Source organism: Heterodontus francisci, chromosome 2, assembly GCF_036365525.1.
Source record: "Heterodontus francisci isolate sHetFra1 chromosome 2, sHetFra1.hap1, whole genome shotgun sequence".
NCBI lineage: Eukaryota > Metazoa > Chordata > Chondrichthyes > Heterodontiformes > Heterodontidae > Heterodontus > Heterodontus francisci.
This window is the reverse complement of record NC_090372.1, coordinates 183,183,381-183,208,759: the sequence shown is the minus strand read 5'-3', so window position 1 is coordinate 183,208,759 and position 25,379 is coordinate 183,183,381.

Genomic DNA, 25,379 nt, shown 5'->3' with positions numbered 1-25,379 from the left:
CTTATTAATACCTGCTTCTCCAAGTGAGAATTAATTTTGTCTTGCCAATGGAGGCAGTTTTCCCACCACTTACCTTGACTGATTGGTCTGTATTTACCAGGTTTATCCCTTTCACCTTTTTGGAACAAGGATGCAACATTTGTAATCCTCCAGTCCTTTGACACCAATCCCATATCCAAGAAGGATTGAAAGATCGTGATTGGAGATTCTTCTATCGCCACCCTAACTTCCCTCAGCTACCTAGGATGTATCCCGTGTGGACCAGGTGACTTGTTAACTTTGAGCGATGCCAAACTATTTAGCCCTTCCTTTTGATCTATTTTAATCCTATGTATTGTCTTAACTTGCACCCCACCTCCTCTGCTGAAACAATAGCATAATCCTCAGCAGTTCAGGCAGCATCTGTGGCGAGAGAAACAGAGTTAACGTTTCAGGTCAATGAAAGGTCACTGACCTGAAACGTTAACTCTGTTTCTCTCGCCACAGATGCTGCCTGAACTGCTGAGGATTTTCAGCATTTTCTGTTTTTATTCCAGATTTCCAGCATCCTCAATGTTTTGCTTTTGTATTAACTGAATCATCATCTTTTGTGAAGACATATGCAAAGTGCACATTCAGCAGCTCAGTCATACCCTCTGCGTCCATAAGATTTCCTTTTTTGTCACTAATCAGCCCCACCATTCCTTTAACAATCCTTTTACTTTTTATGTTTATAAAAGCTTTTCGTGGTACCTACTAATTGTTTCTCATACTCTCCCTTGCCCATCCTATATCCTTTTTCAATTTCCCCCTGCACTCTCTGTATTCTACATAGTTTTCTAATGCATTCCGTACCTGACATTTATTTTAAACCTCTATTTTGTTTGTCTTCTAGGGAACCCTAGCTTTTGATACCCCATGTTTCCTTCTGATGGGAATATGCTTGGTTTCTACGTGAGATATCTCCACTTGAAGACCTATCATTGCTAATTTACTATTTTCTTGACAAGTCTTTGTTTCCAATTCACCTGTGCTACATCCCTTCTCAGCTCACTGAAATTGGCACTCTTCCAGTTGGGTCATTTGACCTGTCTTTGCCTTTTTCCATAACTACTTTAAACCTAATTATATTATGATCACTATACCCTGATGTTTTCCCACTGCAACACACTCCACTTGTCCTATTTCATTCTCCAGAACTACTTCCTCCTTTGTTGGCTATTAACTTACTGATTAAGGAAGTTGTCCTGTACACATTGTAGGATTTCTTCATCCTCTTTGTTCTTTATTCTATTTTCTTTCCCACACTCTTTATTAGTGTTCCTTACTATTACTTTTCTCAGAAATTTACCTACAGATTTGCTCTTCTATTTCCTTCTCACTATTTGGGGTCTAGAGTTGTTGTTCTAGCTTTAGTCCCAAAGGACCATAGGCATCTCTCCCCATCAGAGACAGAGAGAGACAGACAGACAGACAGAGAGTTGGTAAAGTATAGCTTGAGGGTCACCACTCCACAAGAATTAGGCAAGGTGAGGAGGCAGGCTTCCATGAACTATCACAGCTAGTACAGGGATTGAACCTACACTGGTGGCATCTTTCTGGTATCACACTCTAGCCAACTGAGCTGACCAACCCCCAGGTCTAGAGTAAATACCAAGCAATGTAACAGCTCTTTTCCCGTTGCTTAACTCTAACCAAATAGATTCAGTCTTTGAACTTTAGTATATCATCCCTCTACAGAACTATAATATTATCCTTAATCAATACTGCCAACTTCTCCTGTATTTTTCCTTCCCTATCCCTCCTGAGTATATTGTAGCCAGGATGGTTTAGTTCTCATTCCTGCTAATGTTTAAGCCAGGTCTCTGTTATCGCCACTACGACATAACTCCATCTGGCAACTCAGCCTATTACTGGCCAATCTTATTTTAACACTCCTCGCATGAACGCACATGCATTCCAATATCATGCTACTCAGCTTTGCTTTTTACCTCGATCTAGTTCCTGTGCTTTCTACACTATTATTTGTCCTGTTGTTGACTGTACCTCCTAGTTTTCTTTGTACCTTGTCCCTCCTTTCTGGTGGTCCTCCCACTGCCAAATGTGCCTCTTGCTGTTTAGACAATTGGTTCAAACCCTGGAGACGCCCCAAGTAGAAACTTTCCGAGTTACAGAAAACCTACCTTGGCCATTGCAAACCTCAATACACCTGACACAAAGTATTACTGTCCTATTTGCTTATATAGCTTCATCACGAAAATTCAAAAATAGTTCAGATGAAAGGTCATCAACCTGAAATGTTAACTCTTTCTCCCTACACAAGTACAGTCAGACTTGCTCTCGTGTCAAAAATCATTCATTGTCTAAAGCATTTTGAGTTATTCTGATGACATAATAAGGCACTGGATAAATGCAAAGCTTATCTCTTTTCTAATATTTGGGTTACATACTGATGAGGAACATGGAATATTTAGGACCTGGATTAGGGTCCATAGCATTATGGATGCCTTTCCTGGAAATCTCTCCTTCCCCACCACCCCATCACCTCCATCATCCATGGCAAGTGCTTAAGTTATTGCTGCACATGTATTAGTGAGGTTTTCAACTCTTTGGCGTTTCTCACAAAATCACGAAGTAGTTCCATCAGAATAACCCAAGCAATTCTTATCCCAAATAAAAACAATAAGTGCTGGAAATACTCAGCATGTCTGGCAGCATCTGTGCACACAGAAGCAGAGTTAATGTTTCAGGTCTGCGGCCTTTCATCAGAACTGGCAAAGGCTAGAAAAGAAGTAGGTTTTAAGCAAGTGAAGGGGAGAGGGGTGGGGGAGAGAACAAAGGGGAAAATGCTTGATAGGGCAGGAGAGATTAAATAACAAAGCTGTCCTGGGACAAAGGCAAAGAATGTGTTAATGCTTGTGGTGAAAGACAAAGCATTAGTCCAGGGAGAGTGTTAATAGCGGAATAATGAGCAGCTCTGATTACATGAAAAACATGGCTAAAAAATAAATAGAAAACAAAAAGCCAGTCATGCTCTGAAGTTATTGAACTCAATGTTCAGTCCGCAAGGCTGTAGAGTGCCAAATCAAAAGATCAGGTGCTGCTCCTCGAGCTTGTGTTGATGTTCACTGGAACACTGGAGCAGGCCAAAGACAGATATGTTGGCATGAGAGCAGGGGGGAGTGTTGAAATGACAAGCAACTGAAAGTTCAGGGTCATGCTTTCAGACTGAGCGGAGATGTTCCGCAAAGGGGTCACCCAGTTTTCGTTTGGTCACCCTAATGTAGAGGAGACCACATTGTGAGCAGCAAATACAGTATACTAGATTGAAAGAAGTACAAGTAAATCGCTGCTTCACCTGAAGGGATTGTTTGGGGACTTGAATAGTGAGGAAAGAGGAGGTAAAAGGGCAGGTATTACACCCCCTGTGATTGCATAGGAAGGTGTCGTGGGAAGGGGACGAGGTGTTGGGGGTATTTCTTATCCCACTCGTGTTTAAAGAAAATTTGAAGCAATAAAGATAAAAACATAGGAGTTTTCTGAAAATAGAAATATGTTGTCGAAGCTTTTCATCTTGTATTCATCAGGACAATCCGCAAGAATACCTATGTAAGGGAAAATAACAACTTTATACTGTATGAGAAAAGAGTGCTGATTGGTTGGCAAGTGAACTCTGATTGGTAGAGGCATTGTCACGGAGAATGCACCAGTGACAGTTAACTGTCAAGCTTTGTTTGAAATTTAAACCAGGCAGCTTGACTCTGATTGGTCAAGGCAGTGTTCTCAGGAATGAACCAGTGTGTCACAATGGCTGTCACTTATTTTGCTGAAACAGGCGCAATGTTTGTACATGTTCTTTCTGTCTGCAAAGAACAGGGCCCTGTGTATTAATATATGTAGCTTCTAGTACATGCAAATGCATCACACTGCAAGCCCTACTGACAATCTTAAATTGGTTGTCAGCGTAATTCTTAGCACCAAATGTTGTCCAATCATGGAATCACATCTAATGTTGGACACTGTGTTTTGAGTTTTGCAAGCACAGGCTGGTTGGGTATTCCCTGTACCTTGCCCTTCTCATATAGTAAGAAGTTGTTGTTTTCTCTTGCGTTGGTATTCTTGCGGATTGTCCTGATGAGTGTAAGATGAAAAGCGTCGCCAACATGTCTCTATTTTCAGCAATACTCAAGTTCTGTACTACCAAATGACTATAAATAAGAGTTGAATGACACTTAGGATTAGATGGGTGCATTTAATTAGGAATAGATGGGGTGTATTTTGTTTTGGCTCCACTGCTGACTCCTTTTTAATTTTGCAATATCCTTTGTTGTAATTTTTTGGATCCTAATCTCAATTTCAGATCCATGGGTCTTTTCTGTCCATGGTTGGATGAAAATAAACATGACCGATCCAAATAATAACCCTTCTTCCTTCCCAGGTCCACAAACCTACTAAAACAAGATTATGCATGTGCAATCAAGGCTCCAACACCCACCTCACCTAATATAATGAGCGATTATGGGAAATTTTGTGTCTGCAAGGACAGTGACCATCACCGGTACATCAATGTTCCAATCTGCTCGATCAACAGTTGATCGTGAGCTGTATGCATAAGAGATTGAAGCTCTCATTTTAATGTCAAGCTGCAAGAGCTACTGCCAGAACCAAATACTCCCCAGCAATCAGATAACTTGCAGGAAAGGGTTTTCAAAAAAGACTTCCATGGTGTTCTTCCTGCCTGCTCAGAAGAATAGATTAAAATCAAAGGCTGTGAGAAGTGAGTAGAGACATCAGCGGGCAAGTCCTCCAGCAGTTTAAACTGAGGTTTCACATGGGCAGGCAGCGTTAAAATCATCCCTTTGTTGTCAGATATTTATCAAAGGTCACTAGCAGTCCAAAGTTAATGAGAAGTTTAATCGTCTCGAGATTCATATTAATCTCCTGATATTTTCAAATCCCATTGGGGCATGCATGTTTTTTTTAGTCATTCATGGGATGTGGGTGTCACTGGCTATGCCAGCATTTATTGCCCATCCCTAATTGCCCTTGAGAAGGTGGTGGTGAGCTGCCTTCTTGAATCGCTGCAATCCATGTGAGGTAGGTACACCCACAGTGCTGTTAGAAAGGGAGTTCCAGGATTATGACCCAGCAACAGTGAAGGAACGGCAATATAGTTCCAAGTCAGGATGGTGTGTGACTTGGACGGGAACTTGCAGGTGGTGATGTTCCCATGCATCTGCTGCTCTTGTCCTTCGAGGTGATAGTGTTGGCCAGGGACTGCAAGAAATACAGAATCAGTTACAAACTGCTGGGATTGTTTGACCTGTAGTAACCTGGAGCTCAGACACTGGCCTGTGCTGGTAAAAACCAGTTTGAACTAATTACTTTATGGGACAAGACAAAGAACAGGACACCGGAAAAGGGCCTTATTTGGACACGGTGTGATGCCGGGGTCTTTGGGCCTGGGCCAATTAAGAGAAGCTGTGAACAAGGTGATCAAGCTTAAGCCAACCGGAAAGACACAGCTCAGATTTGGAGAGATAAGCAACAGGATAAGAATAGAGCTTTTTGGGCATAGAGCCAGCGAAAACTCTGGAGATCAACCATCGTGGAAGCGGAAGACCCTGCGTGAGCGACGCGGCGACGACGTAGAAGAGAGAGAGAGAACGGAACGCCTGGCCAGCGTTAACTCTCCCTTTTTCGGGTAATATCCTTTGTATTCTGTGACTAGGACAGGGAAAGGTCAGAGGAATCTAGTGGGTGTGCTTATGAATTCTAGCTAGCTTTGTTATTAACTGTATAACTCAGGGGAGTTGTATGTTTTTGTCTAAGTGTATAAGCCTTATTCTTACATGGTACAACAATGTGAATAAAGTAAATTGATAGTTAAAGAAAGGACTGAGTTCCCCCTCTTTGTACTAAGCCAGTGACTGTAGCTGTGGACAAGGGGGAGTTGACTCCGCGCCACGGTTTACATAATTGGCGTCCCTGGGTGGGCTCGAGGATAAATCTCTCAGTTGAATCAGCGGGAGACTCGAGCCAAACCAAATTGGCAAAGTACAGAGAGAACAGGAACTTAGGGGTTAATTTGTAGCTACTAACATAAGATGACGAAACAAAGGGAATCTCCAAACCTTGCAGACTCAGATTGTTTTGGTTGGAAAGGATTCCTCCAAAAATACGTCATAGCGAAGTGGCTGCAATACGGAGCGTATGCTGGTCACACTAGTGATAAGGGAAAAACTGTAGGGGAAGCCCTTTGGAAGACTGCACAAGCAAAGATGTCAGCTAGGAAATTTAAAAAGATACAGAAGTCAGTAGCTATCGGCTGCTTACTGGAGGAATGGATAGAATGCCAACAGCAGGCTAAAAATGAGCAGAACAGACTAGAAGAAGAAAATAAAAAACTCCGTGAGGAGACAGCCCGCCTTAGTGAAAAAGTAACTAATTTGCAGGGACAGAGAAGTGCAGATTTGATGCATATGAACCAATATTAGTTACAGTGTTAGAAACTAGTTATGAAAAAAAGTAGGCGAAAGGGAGAAGCCCAAGCAGCTAAAGCTGAGGTGGAAGGATGGAAACAGCAATGTAGTGATTTTAAAACTGCCATGAATGTGATTCAGAGAGCAGCTCAGGAAAAGAGAAGTAATTCAGGTGATCACACAAAGTATCAAAAATACATAGCGAGACTGCAAGAGCAGCTAGCCACGCAGAGAGGTATAATCTGTGCTTTTGCACCCGAAGGAAGTGAGGAGAACGGTGAAGGGGACATAGATTGGAATGAGTTAGCAGACGAAGCGGCTAGATACGGTTATGATGATGGAGACCCTCTATCCGAGGATCCTCCGCCAGCATATCAGCCAGAGCCAAAGGAGCCATCGGTCCCCATGGCCCCCCTTGTGACCACTAGGGCAGCGATAGGGGCAGATGGCCAGGTGGCAGCTGGCCCGCATATGACATATTCCACTCCAATGGGGGTACAGCAATTGAGGGATATTGCGAAAGATATTGGGACGTGCGCACCCAGGGATGATCCTAGGGAGCTGTTCCAAGCGGTCAGTCAACAGAGAGGAATACACGGCTTAGATGATGCTGAAGAAAGAAAATGAATTATAATGTGCCTACACCCACACATACACTCTGCCCTACCGGAGGAACAAAAACTCGGTAGAGGCACAAATGAGGATTTAAAAGAACAAGTATTAAATGTCATGGGTGCTAACAGAGGGGACCCAGTGGAGGCGCTAACAAAATGCTATCAAAGAAAAGGTGAACACCCTGTCGCATTTGCAGCCCGCATCTGGGCAGTGTTTCAAGGGGTATATGGTGCGAACCTAGATAGAGCAAATCCAATGCCAGAGATTAGAAATCGATGGCTGAGAACGCTGGTATCGAATGGCACAGAGGAGTCAAGAAGGGCACTCGATCAATTTGATCCCTCTGATGACACACACACACAGGCTTGGGTACTCAGGAGGATGGTTAGAGCATGGGGGAAGGGAACAACAAAATTCTCCAAGGCCCTTGGGGGAAAGGCAATGCCTGTAAAAGATCAGACAATAACCTGGAGAAATGAAGGGAGGGGAACTACACAAGGGGCACCCCACCCAGCCTTTCAGACAGGAGGAAGGGGTAGAGGCATTGGGAGAGGATCCGTCCTAGGAACAGGGAGAATTCTGGGCGGGCCGACCCACTGCGATAACTGTGGTCAGGAGGGACATTTCAAAAGAGAATGAGACGAGAAAATGTAGGTCGGGGAGAAGGCCAGAACAAACGCCAGAGCCTACCCGTGGAAGGACCAAATAGGTCAAATCCTCAATGTGATATACTAGAGATAGCACCGTCTTCGGGGTTGTACCCTGAACTACAATGACGGTTGCAGGCCTCTCCGTTATGGGTGTGTGACACGCGGTGGGATAACACAGGGAGACCCCGAGTGAATGGTAGGGTTGGAGGCTGCCCTGTCACGTTCCTTTGGGACACTGGAGGATCCCGAGCCCTGCCCAAGGGCATTTGCCAAATCGCGCAATTAACAGGGTCAAAACAGAGTCCCGCTTTAGCCATGTAATCACACCCTAATATATGTTCTTGTTCTCTGGGTAACTCAATGAGAACCACTGAGTGCTCTATTGCTACGTCCCCCACACTGACTTCCAACGGTATGCTCACATATCCCACTTGTGAATGTCCTGTAAATCCACATAAAACAAGTTTACTTTGAATTTTCCAATCTACTTTACTAACATTGGTGGTGTTTACGGTGGTTCGGGATCCTCCAGTGTCCCAAAGGAACGTGACAGGGCGGCCTCCAACCCTACCATTCACTAGGGGTCTCCCTGTGTTATCCCACCGCATGTCACACACCCATAACGGAGAGGCCTGCAGTTCAGGGTACAACCCCGAAGACGGTGCTATCTCTAGTATATCACATTGAGGATTTGACCTATTTGGTCCTTCCACGGGTAGGCTCTGGTGTTTGTTCTGGCCTCCTCCCCGACCTACATTTTCTCGTCTCAGGTTTGGGCATTCTCTTTTGTTCTGTCAATATTGTAAGTGGATTCAGTCCCACTATGTAAGTAAAATACAGTTACTATTAGACGGGAGGATCAAAGATGGGTCAGTAAGTCAGAACCGAATTGCTAGGTGGACACTGTTGTTGCAGGGAAGAAACATAAGCATGAAAGGAGTAAAAACTACCACTATGTTGGCAGACAACCTAGTGTATCAAGGAGAGAAACATGAGTGTCAAGTCATGATAGCAAATGATCCCAAGGGACCATTTGTATCAAAACAAAAAGGAGGGGGTAGGAGTGGATTGGAGAAAGCAATGGGGACAGAAAGTAAAGATGAAAAGGAACAAGAAGAACCCCACTTAAAAATTTTTGTGGATGGTTCCTCATCAGTACAGGATGGCGAGAGGAGGACTGGGTGCGGGATATATGTAGAAGACGAACACGGTCAGGAAAAGTTTAGCACAGCCTTAAAATTGCCTAAAACCATGAGCGCGCAGGCGGCAGAATTAGCAGCCGTTGCATATGTGGTTGGCCACCCAGAATACTTCCTACCTGGATCGGTTATATATTCTGATAGCATGTATGTTTGTAATAGCCTTACAGAACATTTGCCCTTATGGGAGGCGAGGGGTTTTGTCTCAGCGGATGGGAAGCCCCTTCCATCGGCCCCATTATTAAGATACATCTTTGAAGGAACACAGGGGAAAGGATATGGGATCACGAAGGTAAAAGCTCATTCAAAACTTACTCCGGAAGGGAACAGGAAAGCGGATGAGCTAGCCAAACAAGGTGCTGTTAGTGGGCAGGAATGGCAGCCACCAATTGAGGACATTGGGGAACGAAAAGGAAAACAGGTTAAGGAAACAGAAAGATGGAGAATTGAAAAAACTGATAGAAGGAGTAGAGTCAGACGCATACAAAGAGTACAAGGGGATATCTATTCAGGACGGAGTGGTTTTCTGTGAAGGAAAATTCGTTGTGCCAGAGGGGGGACGAAACCAAATAATCCACTGGTACCATGACTTATGGGGACATAAAGGGACAGAGAGTACCCTGGAAAGGATAAAGGAGGTGTGCTGGTGGCCTGGAATGAAAGGTGACGTGGAACACTATGTCAAGAATTGTTTGATCTGTGCACAACACAACCCCGATAGGAATGTCAAGAAAGGGGCCCTCCGACATACTAGACCAGTAGAAGGGCCTTGGACTAATTTACAGATAAACTGTACCCCCCCACTCCAGGAGGGTTTAAATACATTCTAGTAATAGTAGATACGTTTACCAAATGGGTGGAAGCTTTCCCAACCAGAACAAATGCAGCCAAAATCACCGCGAAAATTCTGTTAGAAAGGGTATTCACTCGATGGGGTTTACCCCGAAGCATAGAATCAGATCAGGGAACACATTTTACAGCCCAAGTAATGCAAAATGTAATGACCCTCTTTGGGGTTAAACAGAAATTCCACATACCCTATAGACCACAGTCTAGAGGAATTGTGGAAAGGATGAATCGGACATTGAAAAACATGATAGCTAAAATGGTACAGCAGCATAAGGCGACCTGGCAGGTTGTTTTGCCCTATGTGTTGATGGTAATCAGGAATACCGTAGCTTCATCAACAGGTTATACTCCCTATAAACTCATGGCAGGAAGGGACATGAGAGGAATGGAGGGGTTGGTAGATTTGGACTTGTCCAAACCTGAGGTGGACAGTATTATATCAGAAAAATGGGTACAACAGTTAGTAGAAACAGTGAGGGAAGCAAATTACGTGGCAGCTCACCAACAGGGAAAGAAGAGACAGCAAAGTAAGGCTTATTTCAATGCGAAAGCCAACCCGATAGAGTTGAGCCCCGGACAAAGGGTAATGATCAGAATATACCGGCCCATCTCATTTTTGAGTCCAAAGTTCGCCGGTCCCAATGAGATCGTTGATAAAGCTAGTCCATCTGTATACAAAGTATTGACGGCACCAGATAAGAGTGGCTGGTATCACATTAATCAGTTAAAGTGAGTAGGAGAAAAACAAGATAATTACAGTTGGCATGTGATGCTTGATGCTCCCGATGTTCCGATCGAAGGACAGGGAGATCAGGAGCAGGATCAATTGCAGATCCAAGTGGAAGTGTTTGAAAGACAACCTGATGTTGTACATCCACATACAGAGGGAAATCATGGGAAAAAACGAAAGAAAAATAAAGGAAAGAGGGAAAGTAAGTGGGCTGGAAGAAATGGACGGTTAGAATCAGTAACAAATAGGGAACAAGATATAGACAGTCTGGCTCAGTGTATGGAGAGACTGGACTTAAAATAGGATAAGAAAGAAACTGTAAATAAGAGCAGAAATTACACTTGTATATTACAGGTCCAGCCCACAATGAAGAGGGTGATACATTGGTTTTTCAGTAGATTTATTGGGAATCTAGAATAGTGGGAATGGAGGTAAAGGCAGTTGTATGTTCCTCCTGCAGAATGTGGGAGGTAGGGGTCGCCAAGAGTGTCCCTGCTGACTGCATCTGCGGGAAGTGCACCCAACTCCAGCTCGTCGCAGACCGCGTTAGGGAACTGGAGCTGGAGCTGGATGAACTTCGGATCATTCGGGAGGCGGAGGGGATTATTGACAGGAGTTATAGGGAGGCAGTCACACCTCAGGTAAAAGAAGTAGGTAGATGGGTTACCGTCAGGGGAAGGAAAGGGAACCAGCAGGCAGTGCAGGGATCCCCTGTGGCCGTTTCCCTCAACAACAGGTATACCGTTTTGGATACTGTTGGGGGGGACGACTTACCAGGGGTAAGCAATGGGGTGCAGGTCTCTGGCACAGAGTCTGTCCCTGTTGCTCAGAAGGGAAAAGGGAAGAGGAGCAGAGCATTAGTCATTGGGGACTCCATAGTTAGGGGAACAGATAGGAGGTTCTGTGGGAACGAGAGAGACTCACGGTTGGTGTGTTGCCTCCCAGGTGCCAGGGTACGTGATGTCTCCGATCGTGTTTTTGGGATCCTTAAGGGGGAGGGGGAGCACCCCCAAGTCGTGGTCCACATAGGCACCAACGACATAGGTAGGAAGAGAGATGGGGATTTAAGGCAGAAATTCAGGGAGCTAGGGTGGAAGCTTAGAGCGAGAACAACCAGAGTTGTTATCTCTGGGTTGTTGCCTGTGCCACGTGCTAGCGAAGAGAGGAATAGGGAGAGAGAGGAGTTGAACACGTGGCTGCAGGGATGGTGTAGGAGGGAGGGTTTTGGTTTCCTGGATAATTGGGGCTCTTTCTGGGGTAGGTGGGACCTCTACAAACAGGATGGTCTTCACCTGAACCAGAGGGGTACCAATATCCTGGGGGGGAGATTTGCTAGTGCTCTTCGGGGGGGTTTAAACTAATTCAGCAGGGGAATGGGAACCTAAATTGTCGTTCCAGTGTACAGGCTGTTGAGAGTAGTGAGGTAGGGGATAAGGTTACAGGGACGCAAGAGGGCACTGGCAAGCAAGAACTTGGTTTAAAGTGTGTCTACTTCAACGCCAGGAGCATCCGGAATAAGGTGGTGAGCTTGCAGCATGGGTTGGTACCTGGGATCCTGATGTTGTGGCCATTTCAGAGACATGGGTAGAGCAGGGGCAGGAATGGATGTTGCAGGTTCCGGGATTTAGATGTTTCAGTAAGAACAGAGAAGAGGGTAAAAGAGGGGGGGGTGTGGCATTGTTAATCAAGGAAAGTATTACAGCGGCAGAAAGGACGTTTGAGGACTCGTCTACTGAGGTAGTATGGGCCGAGGTTAGAAACAGGAGAGGAGAGGTCACCCTGTTGGGAGTTTTCTATAGACCTCCGAATAGTTCCAGAGATGTAGAGGAAAGGATAGCGAAGATGATTCTCGACAAGAGCGAGAGTAACAGGGTAGTGGTTATGGGGGACTTTAACTTTCCAAATATTGACTGGAAATACTATAGTTCGAGTACTTTAGATGGGTCTGTTTTTGTCCAGTGTGTGCAGGAGGGTTTTCTGACACAGTATGTGGACAGGTCAACCAGGGGCGATGCCACATTGGATTTGGTACTGGGTAATGAACCCGGCCAGGTGTTCGATTTAGATGTAGGTGAGCACTTTGGTGATAGTGACCACAATTCGGTTAGGTTTACCTTAGCGATGGGCAGGGACAGGTATATACCGCAGGGCAAGAATTATAGCTGGGGGAAAGGAAATTATGACGCGATTAGGCAAGATTTAGGATGTGTAGGATGGGGAAGGAAACTGCAGGGGATGGGCACAAATGAAATGTGGAGCTTATTCAAGGAGCAGCTAATGCGTGTCCTTGATAAGTATGTACCTGTCAGGCAGGGAGGAAGTTGTCGAGCGAGGGAGCCGTGGTTTACTCAAGAAGTTGAAGCGCTTGTCAAGAGGAAGAGGGCGGCTTATGTTAGGATGAGACGTGAAGGCTCAGTTAGGGCGCTTGAGAGTTACAAGCTAGCCAGGAAGGATCTAAAGGGAGGGCTAAGAAGAGCAAGGAGAGGACACGAGAAGTCATTGGCGGATAGGATCAAAGAAAACCCTAAGGCTTTCTATAGGTATATCAGGAATAAACGAATGATAAGAGTTAGAACAGGGCCAATCAAGGATAGTAGTGGGAAGTTGTGTGCGGAATCAGAGGAGATAGGGGAAGCGTTAAATGAATATTTTTCGTCAGTATTTACAGTAGAAAAAGAAAATGTTGCCGAGGAGATTACTGAGATACAGACTACTAGGCTAGATGGGATTGAGATTCACAAGGAGGAGGTGTTAGCAATTTTGGAAAGAGTGAAAATAGATAAGTCCCCTGGGCCAGATGGGATTTATCCTAGGATTCTCTGGGAAGCCAGGGAGGAGATTGCAGAGCCGTTGTTGTTGATCTTTATGTCGTCATTGTCGACAGGAGTAGTGCCGGAAGACTGGAGGATAGCAAATGTTGTCCCCTTGTTCAAGAAGGGGAGTAGAGACAGCCCTGGTAATTATAGACCTGTGAGCCTTACTTCGGTTGTGGGTAAAATGTTGGAAAAGGTTATAAGAGACAGGATTTATAATCATCTTGAAAAGAATAAGTTCATTTGCGATAGTCAGCACGGTTTTGTGAAAGGTAGGTCGTGCCTCACAAACCTTATTGAGTTTTTCGAGAAGGTGACCAAACAGGTGGATGAGGGTAAAGCCGTGGATGTGGTGTATATGGATTTCAGTAAGGCGTTTGATAAGGTTCCCCACGGTAGGCTATTGCAGAAAATACGGAAGTATGGGGTTGAAGGTGATTTAGAGCTTTGGATCAGAAATTGGCTAGCTGAAAGAAGACAGAGGGTGGTGGTTGATGGCAAATGTTCATCCTGGAGTTTAGTTACTAGTGGTGTACCGCAAGGTTCTGTTTTGGGGCCACTGCTGTTTGTCATTTTTATAAACGACCTGGATGAGGGTGTGGAAGGGTGGGTTAGTAAATTTGCGGATGACACGAAGGTCGGTGGAGTTGTGGATAGTGTCGAAGGGTGTTGTAGGGTACAGAGGGACATAGATAGACTGCAGAGCTGGGCTGAGAGATGGCAAATGGAGTTTAATGCGGAGAAGTGTGAGGTGATTCACTTTGGAAGGAGTAACAGCAATGCAGAGTACTGGGCTAATGGGAAGATTCTTGGTAGTGTAGATGAGCAGAGAGATCTTGGTATCCAGGTACATAAATCCCTGAAAGTTGCTACCCAGGTTAATAGGGCTGTTAAGAAGGCATATGGTGTGTTAGCCTTTATTAGTAGGGGGATCGAGTTTCGGAGCCACGAGGTCATGATGCAGCTGTACAAAACTCTGGTGAGGCCGCACCTTGAGTATTGCGTGCAGTTCTGGTCACCGCATTATAGGAAGGATGTGGAAGCTTTGGAAAGGGTGCAGAGGAGATTTACTAGGATGTTGCCTGGTATGGAAGGAAGGTCTTACGAGGAAAGGCTGAGGGACTTGGGGTTGTTTTCGTTAGAGAGAAGGAGGAGGAGAGGTGACTTAATAGAGACATACAAGATAATCAGAGGGTTAGATAGGGTGGATAGTGAAAGTCTTTTTCCTCGGATGAGGATGGCAAACACGAGGGGACATAGCTTTAAGTTGAGGGGTGAAAGATATAGGACAGATGTCAGAGGTAGTTTCTTTACGCAGAGAGTAGTAGGGGCGTGGAACGCCCTGCCTGCAACAGTAGTAGACTCGCCAACTTTAAGGGCATTTAAGTGGTCATTGGATAGACATATGGATGTAAATGGAATAGTGTAGGTCAGATGATCGGCGCAACATCGAGGGCCGAAGGGCCTGTACTGCGCTGTAATGTTCTAATTCTAATTCTAATTGCATTGCAATTGGATTGACCATATTTGGGACTATGGGTGAATCCGCATTGGAGCTATCACGACGAATGAATGCGCCGGAAGCAGTGGCGACGTGGGAAGACTATCCCGTGGCCAGAAACAACTTTGCTCGGCAGCTCAAGATAGTTCGAACCAACAAAGGATAGCGGGACGATTTAAATTTGTATTATGCGGGAGTGGATGGGTTGACGTGCGCGGGAAAGACAGTGGGTATACTGGAGGGACACAATGTAGCCATTCACAATGTAACCTCGGATTTGGTTGTTGGTAGACAAGTACTACCTAAGCCAATAACAAGGATAGTGATAAAGGAGAATCTTACGGTCCAGCGTACTGATACAGATAAAGAGGTACAGGAATATATTGCCACTGAATTACCACCCATCCCACACCTGACAGCAGATTGGACACAAATAGCGGAAGAGGCAAAAGAGATAATTCATCAATGGAATAAACACACTAAAACAATTAGAACTCATGCTGACAAGGCAAATGAACTGTTGCATGACCCAGGGTTTTGGAATAAGTTTTGGAATTGGGGATCTAATGTTCAAATACATCCATGGGTCAGAATTGTATCACAAATTGCTGTCATAGTGATTCTATGTGCGCTAATAATTGTTGTATTCAATGTATATCAGCTTAGAAGGTGGAAAAATGAACTTTTGCAAAGATTGGATGACGGGACTATAATGAAACAGAAGGAACAGTTATCAATATGAACAAAAACGGAAAAACAAATGTATATACTAAGTTTTATAATGTAACTTTTTATATGTAACAGTATTGCACACTCATTGGGGGACAATGACGTTCTCAGGAATGGTTCACAGAGCAGAGAAATTTGATGATCCTAAGATAAGTATCTTTGGATCATGAGGGGGGAGATGTTGGCCAGGGGCTGCAAGAAATACAGAATCAGTTACAAAATGCTGGGATTATTTGACCTGTAGTAACCTGGAGCTCAGACATCGGCCTGTGCTGGTAAAAACCAGATGGAACTAATTACTTTATGGGACAAGACAAAGAACAGGACACCGGAAAAGGGCCTTATTTGGACACGGTGTGATACCGGGGTCTTATGGCCTGGGCCAATTAAGAGAAGCTGTGAACGAGGTGATCAAGCTTAAGCCAACCAAAGAGACACAGCTCAGATTTGGAGAGATAAGCAACAGGATAAGAATAGAGCTTTTTGGGCATAGAGCCAGCGAAAACTCTGGAGATCGACCATCGTGGAAGCGGAAGACCCTGCATGAGCGACGCGGTGACGACGTAGAAGAGAGAGAGAGAGAATGGAACGCCTGGCCAGCGTTAACTCTCCCTTTTTCTTGCTGCATGTTGATAGATGTGATGATATGGTATCCTCCCCTTCTCATTCAGACACAGTTTTAAGGTTGTATATCGTAATAATTTTGAATATTAATCTGTTGAGAATATCTCCTTTAGCTACTGTTTGAATATAATGCTACAGTTAGAACAGCAACAACTTGAGTTTACATAATAACTTTAATGCAGCAAAATGTCCCAAGGTGCTACATGGAAGTGATTATCTGACAAAATTTAACTCCAAGTCACATAAGGAGATATTAGGACAGACAACCAAATGCTTGGTTAAACAGATAGGTTTTTAGGAGCGTCTTAAAGGAGGAGGGAGAGATAGAGAGGCTGAGAAGATTAGTAAGGGAATTCCAGAGCTTAGGGCCAAGGCAGCTGAAGACACAGCCACCAATGAAGGAGCAAAGAAAATCGGGATGCACAAGAGGCCAGAATTGGAGAAATGCAGAGTTCTTAGAAGATAACTAGGGCTGCAGACAAAAACAAGAAATGCTGGAATCACTCAGCAGGTCTGGCAGCATCTGTGGAAAGAGAAGCAGAGTTAACGTTTCGGGTCAGTGACCCTTCTTCGGAACTGACAAATATTAGAAAACTCACAGATTATAAACAAGTGAGGTGGGGGTGGGGCAAGAGATAACAAAGGAGAAGGTGCAGATTGGACCAGGCCACATAGCTGACCAAAAGGTCACGGAGCAAAGGCAAACAATATGTTAATGGTGTGTTGAAAGACAAAGCATTAGTACAGATTAGGTGTGAATACACTGAATATTGAACAGCAGCAAGTGCAAACCTGAAGAAAAACAACCTGAAAAAAACAGTGGGTAAGCAAACTGAACAAACTAAGATGAAATGAAATAAATGCAAAAAAAGATTGTAAAAAATGTAAGAAGGAATGTAAAAAAAGGAAGAAAAAATAACTAAAAATGAAAGTAAAATGGGGGGGCTGTCATGCTCTGAAATTATTGAACTCAATGTTCAGTCCGGCAGGCTGTAGTGTGCCTAATCGGTAGATGAGATGCTGTTCCTCGAGCTTGCGTTGATGTTCACTGGAACACTGCAGCAATCCCAGGACAGAGATGTGAGCATGAGAGCAGGGGGGAGTGTTGAAATGGCAAGCAACCGGAAGCTCAGGGTCCTGCTTGCGGACTGAGCGGAGATGTTCCGCAAAGCGGTCACCAGGTCTGCGCTTGGTCTCCCCAATATAGAGGAGAGCACACTGTGAGCAGCTAATACAGTATACTACATTGAAAGAAGTACAAGTAAATCGCTGCTTCACCTGAAAGGAGTGTTTGGGGCCTGGGATAGTGAGGAGAGAGGAGGTAAATGGGCAGGTATTACACCTCCTGCGATTGCAGGGGAAGGTGCCCTGGGACGGGGACGAGGTGGTGGGGGTAATGGAGGAGTGGACCAGGGTGTCGCGGAGGGAACGATCCCTTCGGAATGCTGACAGGGGAGGGGAGGGGAAGATGCGACTGGTAGTGGCACCACTAGGGCTGCAGATATGGCTTTAAACTAAATAGTGGGGGGGAGCGTTCAGTTGCGTGGAAAATTAGGAAGTCAAAGCTAAAGAAGGGAGGAGCGCAGGTGAGTGATGAGGCTGATTGTTACCAGAATATAAATGATAGGGACAGAATGAGTGAACGTCGTATTGTACCAAGGAATTGTACAAGCATAGGAAAATTTGATAATAGAATAAACTTAAAGGTTTTGTATCTGAATGTACAAAGCATTTGGAATAAGGTTAATGAGTTAACAGCGCAAATAGAGACGAATGGGTATGATTTAGTGGCGATTACTGAGACGTGGTTGCAGGGAAACCAGGTTTGGGAATTGAATATCCAAGGGTACTCAGTATTTTGGAAGGATAGGCAGGAAGGAAAAGGAGGTGGTGTAGCATTGTTAGTAAAGGATGAGATCAGTGCTGTAGCGAGAAATGATATAGGCACTGGAGATCAAGACGTAGAATCAGTCTGGGTAGAAATAAGAAACAGCAAGGGAAAGAAGACCCTGGTGGGAGTAATCTATAGGTCCCCAAACAGTAGTTCCGCAGTGGGGCACAGTATAAACCAGGAAATACTGGGGGCTTGTAAGAAAGGTACGGCAATAATCATGGGTGATTTCAATATGCATATAGACCGGATTAATCATATTGGCAAGGGGAGCCTCGAGGGAGAGTTCATTGAATGTATTAGAGATTGTTTTTTGGAGCAACATGTTGTGGAACCAACCAAGGAGCAGGCTATTCAAGATTTGGTATTGTGCAAAGAGGTGGGATTAATTAATGATCTCATAGTTAAGGATTCTCTAGGGAAGAGTGATCATAGCATGATAGAATTTCAAATTCAGTTTGAGGGTGAGAAACTGGAGTCCCACACTAGCGTTCTGGAGTTAAACAAAGGTAATTATATAGGCATGAGGACAGATTTGGCCCTAGTGGACTGGGCAGGAAGACTGAAAGGTGGGACAGTTGATGAGCAGCGGCAGATGTTGAAGGAGATATTCAAATTCTCCCAAATAAAATATATTCCAGGGAGGAAGAAAGATTGTAAGAGGGGGAGAAACATCCATGGCTAAGCAAGGAAGTTAAGGGTAACATAAAGACAAAAACTAAGGCATACCGTACTGCAAAGGCCAGTGGTTGGCTGGAATATTGAGAAACTTTTAAAGATCAACAAAGGGTTACTAAAAATGTAATAAAAAGAGCAAAGGTAAATTATGAAAGAAAACTAGCGCAAAATATAAAAACAGATAGCAAAAGCTTCAAAAAGTATATAAAAGGGAAGAGAGTAGCTAAAGTGAATATTGGTCCCTTGGAGGATAAGACTGGGGAGTTAATGGTGGGGAACACAGAAATGACAGAGACGCTAAATCAGTATTTTGCCTCCATTTTCACGGTGGAGAACACTAGTACCATCCCAATAGTAACAAGTAATGCAGAGGTTACAGGAAGGGAGAAACTTAGAACAATCATCATCACGAGGGAAAAAGTACTGAGCAAACTATTGGGATTGAAGGCAGACAAGTCCCCAGGGCCTGATGGCCTACATCCTCAGGTCTGAAAGGAAGTGGCAGGGGAGATAGTGGATCCATTGGTTATAATATTCCAAAATTCCCTGGATGCGGGAAAGGTTCCAGTGGATTGGAAAAAAGCTAATATAACGCCCTTATTCAAAAAAGGAGGGAGGCAGAAAGTAGGAAACTATAGACCAGTTAGTTTAACAGTTGTCGTTGGGAAATTGTTAGAATCCATTATGAAGGAAGTAATAACAGGACATTTAGAAAGTCAAAACGCAATCCATCAGAGTCAGCATGATTTTATGAAGGGTAAATCGTGTTTGACTAATTTGCTAGAATTCTTCGAAGGGGATCCTGTAGATATAGTATATCTGGACTTCCAGAAGGCATTTGATAAGGTGCCACACAAAAGGTTAATACACAAGGTAAGATCACATGGGGTTGGGGCAATTTATTAGCTTGGATAGAGGATTGCCTAACCAACAGAAAACAGAGAGTCGGGATAAATGGGTCCTATTCTGGTTGGCAAGATGTAACTAGTGGGGTGCCACAGGGTTCGGTCCTCAGGCCCCAATTATTTACAATCTATATTAATGACTTGGATGCAGGGATAAAAGGTACTACTGCCAAATTTGCAGATGACACTAAAATAGGTGGGATAGTAAGTTGCAATAAAGAAATAAGAAATTTACAAATGGATTTGGATAGGTGAGGTGAATGGGCCAAAATTTGGCAGATGGAGTTTAACGTGGATAAGCGTGAGATTATCCATTTTGGTCAGAAGAATAGAAAGGCAAATGGAGAGAAACTTCACAGTGCTTCGGTGCAGAGGGATCTGGGTGTCCTCGTGCATGAATCGCAGCAAACTAGTATGCAGGTGTAGCAGGTAATAAGGAAGGCAAATGGAGTTTTGGCATTTATTGCTAAAGGAATAGAGTATAAAAGTAGGGAAGTGTTGCTGCAACTGTACAAGGCATTAGTGAGGCTGCACCTGGAGTATTGCGTACAGTTTTAATCCCCTTACATGAGGAGGGATGTAGTTGCATTGGAGGCAGTTCAGAGGAGGTTCACTCGATTGATTCCAGAGATGAGGGGTTTGTCTTATGAAGAGAGATTGAGCAGTTTAGGCCTTTACTCTCTAGAGTTTAGAAGAATGAGAGGAGATCTAATTGAGGTATATAAGATGATTAAGGGGATTATCAAAGTAGACATGGAGAGGATGTTTCCTCTGGTGGGGCAATCTAGAACAAGAGGTCATAGTTTTAGGATAAGGGGTAGCAGATTTAAAACAGAGATGAGGAGGAATTACTTCTCTCAAAGGGTTGTGAGTCTGTGGAATTCAATACCCCAGAGTGCAGTGGATGCTGGGACATTGAGTAAATTTAAGGAGGAGATATACAGATTTTTAATTAGTAATGGGTTGAAGAGTTATAGAGAATGGGCAGGAAAGTGGAGTTGAGGCCGAGATGAGATCAGCCATGATCATATGGAATGGCAGAGCAGGCTCAAGGGGCTGAATTGCCTACTGCTGCTCCTAGTCCTTATGTTCTTATGTTCTAAGATTGTAGGGCTGGAAGAGGTTACTGAGACAGGGAGGAGCAAGGCCATGGAAAGATTTGAGTTAAGGGAGAGTTCTTTAACTTCCTACTGCTATTGGGTCATTTGCACATCAGAAGTACTGATCATTTAGTTGGGTGCACAGTATATGATTTTACCATCACTAGTTTAAATAGTTGGAAGATCATGTGTAATAGTGGGCCTAAATTTCTGTAATGCACTTGTAGTGGACAGAGGTCCTATGTCAGAAATGACTCCTTTAAGATAAAGTGTCTTCTTTAAGTCTTCATATGTATCCTTCGCTTATCAAGGCGCGACTAACAATTATTTTTCCCTATTGTGTCTATTATCCTCCAGATATTATTCTTTGCTCTATATCAGACACAAATGCCTGGAACTGATAACAAGCAGAACCTTTAAGTTCTCCCAGCTGAGTTTTAAAGGTCTGTGGAATGTCTTGTGGTGAATACAGTTTCTGTATTAACTACTGATTTGGATTGGGATCACACTGCTTTCCCTTTCTGTTTCTCTTGCTTTCCTCACTCTGTATCATTCTACTCCTTATCCTTTAACTTTGCAGTAAAGCTCCCATCTCTCCTATAGCTGCAGTTTAATGTTCATTAAACACATTAAAGATTCAAAAAGCTTGTACAAATTTTCCAGGAAACAAGCCTATATGAAACTGCCACTTATAAAGATTTTAAAAAGGTGACCTTCTTAATAAAAACTAGGACAAATTGAATATCCAGGGACTGAGTGATAATTTATTCCATGCCTAAATGCTGTTTGGATTAAACACCAAAAAAAACTGTTTTGATTTAGAACTAGCTCTGCTTTTCTGATGTACAAACATGGTACTGTTTTCCAGAAGGAAGCTCGAGGCATATATTGGATTTAACCAAGGAATTCCTTCCTAATTGGAGGCTAAGGGCTCTATTAATGAATCTTGTTATGTTTGGAGCTTTTTTAATTCATTTACATTCAACTCCTAGTCATAGAGTCATACAGCACTGAAACAGGCCCTTTGGCCAACCAACAACCACCCATTTATACTAATCCTACATTAATCCCATATTCCCTACCACATCCCCACCATTTGCCTACCACCTACCTACACTCGGGGCAATTTATAATGACCAATTTATGTATCAACCTGCAAGTCTTTGGCTGTGGGAGGAAACCAGAGCACCCAGCAGAAACCCATGCAGTTACAGGGAGAACTTACAAACTCTGCACAGGCAGTACCCAGAACCAAACCCGGGTCACTAGAGCTCTGAGGCTGCGCTGCTAACCACTGTGCCACCCAGTATATAAATGTTTATTAATACTACCCTAGGAATGGGAGATATGCTAATTTATTTTATGTAAGTAAAACCTCAAAGAACTGCAGAAACATAGATACACCACAATAAATGTAGAAAATTGAGTAATACTTGCAAAAATACCTCATAAACAAAATGTTGATGCAGTAAATTTTGACAATAATGTTTTAAAAGCAGTTCAATTGCAATAGGAATAGAAAACTAGTGGAAAGTTAATTTAAAGTAGTATATTTGTAATATTTATATAGAATAAAGTTGATTCAGACCTCAGGAATTTGTGAAAAACAGGATACAATGATGGTTGCTTGGAGTGGCAAACCATTACATAACAACATGGAGTGGAGTGGAGGCTCACAGATTCAATCCCATTTTCCTGTGAATTTGTGGTTTCAAACATGTTGCTTGAAAGGAGTCTGGATATCTCTGTGCAAAGGGAAGGCAAATCAGAAAGTGATTTGTCCCTAAGCTACTCTCTCGTAACTTTTGTTATTGGCTAAGCAAGCCAATCCTGGAGACCTGGAATTGGTGATTGGCCTGGTGAGACCAGAGCAAGAAAAGATAGAAATGGGCCCCAATTTTAACTTCCACCCGCACCTCTGCCTAGTGGAAATTGGATGGGTGGCGGGGGGCAGTTAATGAGTGCAGAGACTTACCCTCTGATCCCTCAGTCTTTCCACCTTGTCCTGATGTTAACCTGCTCAGGGTGTCCTCCTTTAAACATGCAAATCAAAACCCAGTGATGTAATAGGTCTGCCTTACCCCTGGGTCACCACCACCACCTCCCCACCTTCCCCCAATCACATCCGGGGACCAACCCTCACCACCAATCCACCACTTAACTGACTGCTGGGGACTGAGCTTCCTGTCACCTTCTTCCTGCACACTGCCCACTGGCTAAGTAGTAGATCTGGCTGAGTTTGAGGGAGGAGTCACCAAAAATGTAAATACCCATTAAGATCGGTCAGGTCTCTATGTCCCCAGATTCCCTGGGTGTACTGTCAGCTCTGGGACGTATGCACCATACTGGTCTCCCTACCACCCTACCACTGTACTGCCACCCCCCACCCCCACCTCTTAAAATCAGGGTCATGAGCTTAAAGGGAGCAGATGAATCCTATAAAAATAAATTCAGATCGATGACTTGAAACGTTAACTCTTTCTCTCTCCGCAGATGCTGTCTGGAGTGGTTCCGGCATTTTCTGTTTTATGTATGTAACATTAAGGTGTCTAGTGCACAAGATAAATGTGGATGAGGAAGCTATTTCAGCTCACCGGAAATTATCTGCCCAGAAAGACTCCACATTCTCATATTGCAGCAGCTTTTTTTTACTTAAATTATTCCAGGGTTTTTGCTTCCACTGCCTTATCCAAAAGACTATTCCATATACTGATCACTCAATACAAGGAAAAGAATTTTCTGGCATCAGTCATGAAGTTGCCTGTTACCAGTTGAGCTGGCGTCCCCTTGTCCTACTCTCACAATTTAGTTTAAAGTGATAGTCGGAAAGGCCAGGTCTCTACTCCCTTGAGTATGAAAGATTGAGGGGTGATCTAATCACGTTGTTTAAAATGTGAAAGCATTCGATACATCCTAGAGTGTTGAAGCAGGTGGCTATAGAGATAATGGCTGCATTGGTGCCAACCTTTCAAAATTCTATAGATTTTGGAAAGGTTCCTGCAGACTGGAAAGTAGCAAATGTAACCCCACTATTTAGAAAGGAGGAAGAGAGGAAACGGGGAACTACAGATCTGTTAGTTTGACATCAGTAGTAGGGAAAATGTTAGAATCTATTATAAAGGATGTGATAACTAGACACTTAGAAAATAATGATGTGATTGGGCAGAGTCAACATGGATTTATGAAAGGGAAATCATGTTTGACAAACCTGTTGGAATTTTTTAAGGATGTTACTTGTAGCATAGATGAAGGAGAACCACTGGATGTGGTGTATTTGGATTTTCAGAAGGCTTTTGATAAGCTCCCACACAAGAGGTTAGTAAACAAAATTAGAACACATGGGTTTGGGGGTAACATAGTGATATGGATTGAGAATTGGTTAACAGACAGAAAACGGAGAGTAGGAATAAATGGGTCATTCTCAGGATGGCAGGCTGTTACTAGTGGGGTATCTCAAGGATCAGTGTTGGGTCCCCAGCTGTTCACAATCTATATAAATGATTTTGATGTGGGGACCAAAGGTAATATTTCCAAATTTGCTGATAACACAAAACTAGGGGTTGAATTTTACCAGCCCCCCGACATTGGGGGTCATGGTGGGGAGGCCCAGAAAATACCTTGCCGTCGCCGAGCAGCGGGGAGGGGGCACCATTGGCCTCAGCGCCAGGAAGGCCCCACCTCACATTACCGGTGGCAGCAAGGCCTCGCGGCAACCACCACCGCCAACCCCCCCCCACCCCCCCACACCCACTGCCACTCGGCAACAGCAACTTAATTTAAATATTTAAATAAATTTTAATTCATGCACAATTACATACCTTGTCATGCTGGTTGTCCCACACTGATATTCCAGCTGGTTGCCGGAACTCCCATGCCGTTAGATCTCCGTTCGGAGATCCGAGGCGGCACACTGGTCGGGGAGGGGGGAGGAGGGAGGAGTGAGGTTTACAGGGCGGGGGGGGGAGCAGGAAAAACACTTGCCATTGGTTGAGGAGGTGGTGGGAAGGGGTTGAAGATCAAAGTTAATAAAGTTCGGTGGAGGTAAGTTCAGGATGGGAACAAAGGTTTTTTTGAGGGGCAAGGGCAATTAATAAACTGATTAGTCATTGGAGGTGGGGTTGGGAGAGGGGATTGGAACTTTGAATAAAATTTTTATTTTAATTTTTTAAAAACTCTCCCTTTTAAAAATTTAAATGCCTTAGGCTTGGACAGGCTAAGTGAATGGGCAAGAACATGGCAGATGGAATATAATGTGAATAAATGTGAAGTGATTCACCTTGGTAGAAAAGACCTGGGTGTCCTTGTTCATGAGTCACTAAAAGCTAGTATGCAGGTGCAGCAAGCAATTTGGAAGGCAAATGGTATGTTGGCCTTCATCGCAAGGAATTTTGAGTACAGGAGTAAATAAGTCTTGCTGCAATTGTTTAGAGCCTTGGTGAGACCGCACCTGAAGTATTGTGTATAGTTTGGGTCTCCTTACCTAAGGAAGGATATACCTCCCATAGAGGAAGTGCAACGGAGGTTCGCCAGACTAATCCCTGGGATGTCAGCATTGTCTTATGAGGAGAGACTGAGGAAACCGGGCTTGTTTCTAGAGTTTTGAAGAATGAGAAGTGATCTCCTTGAAAATTACA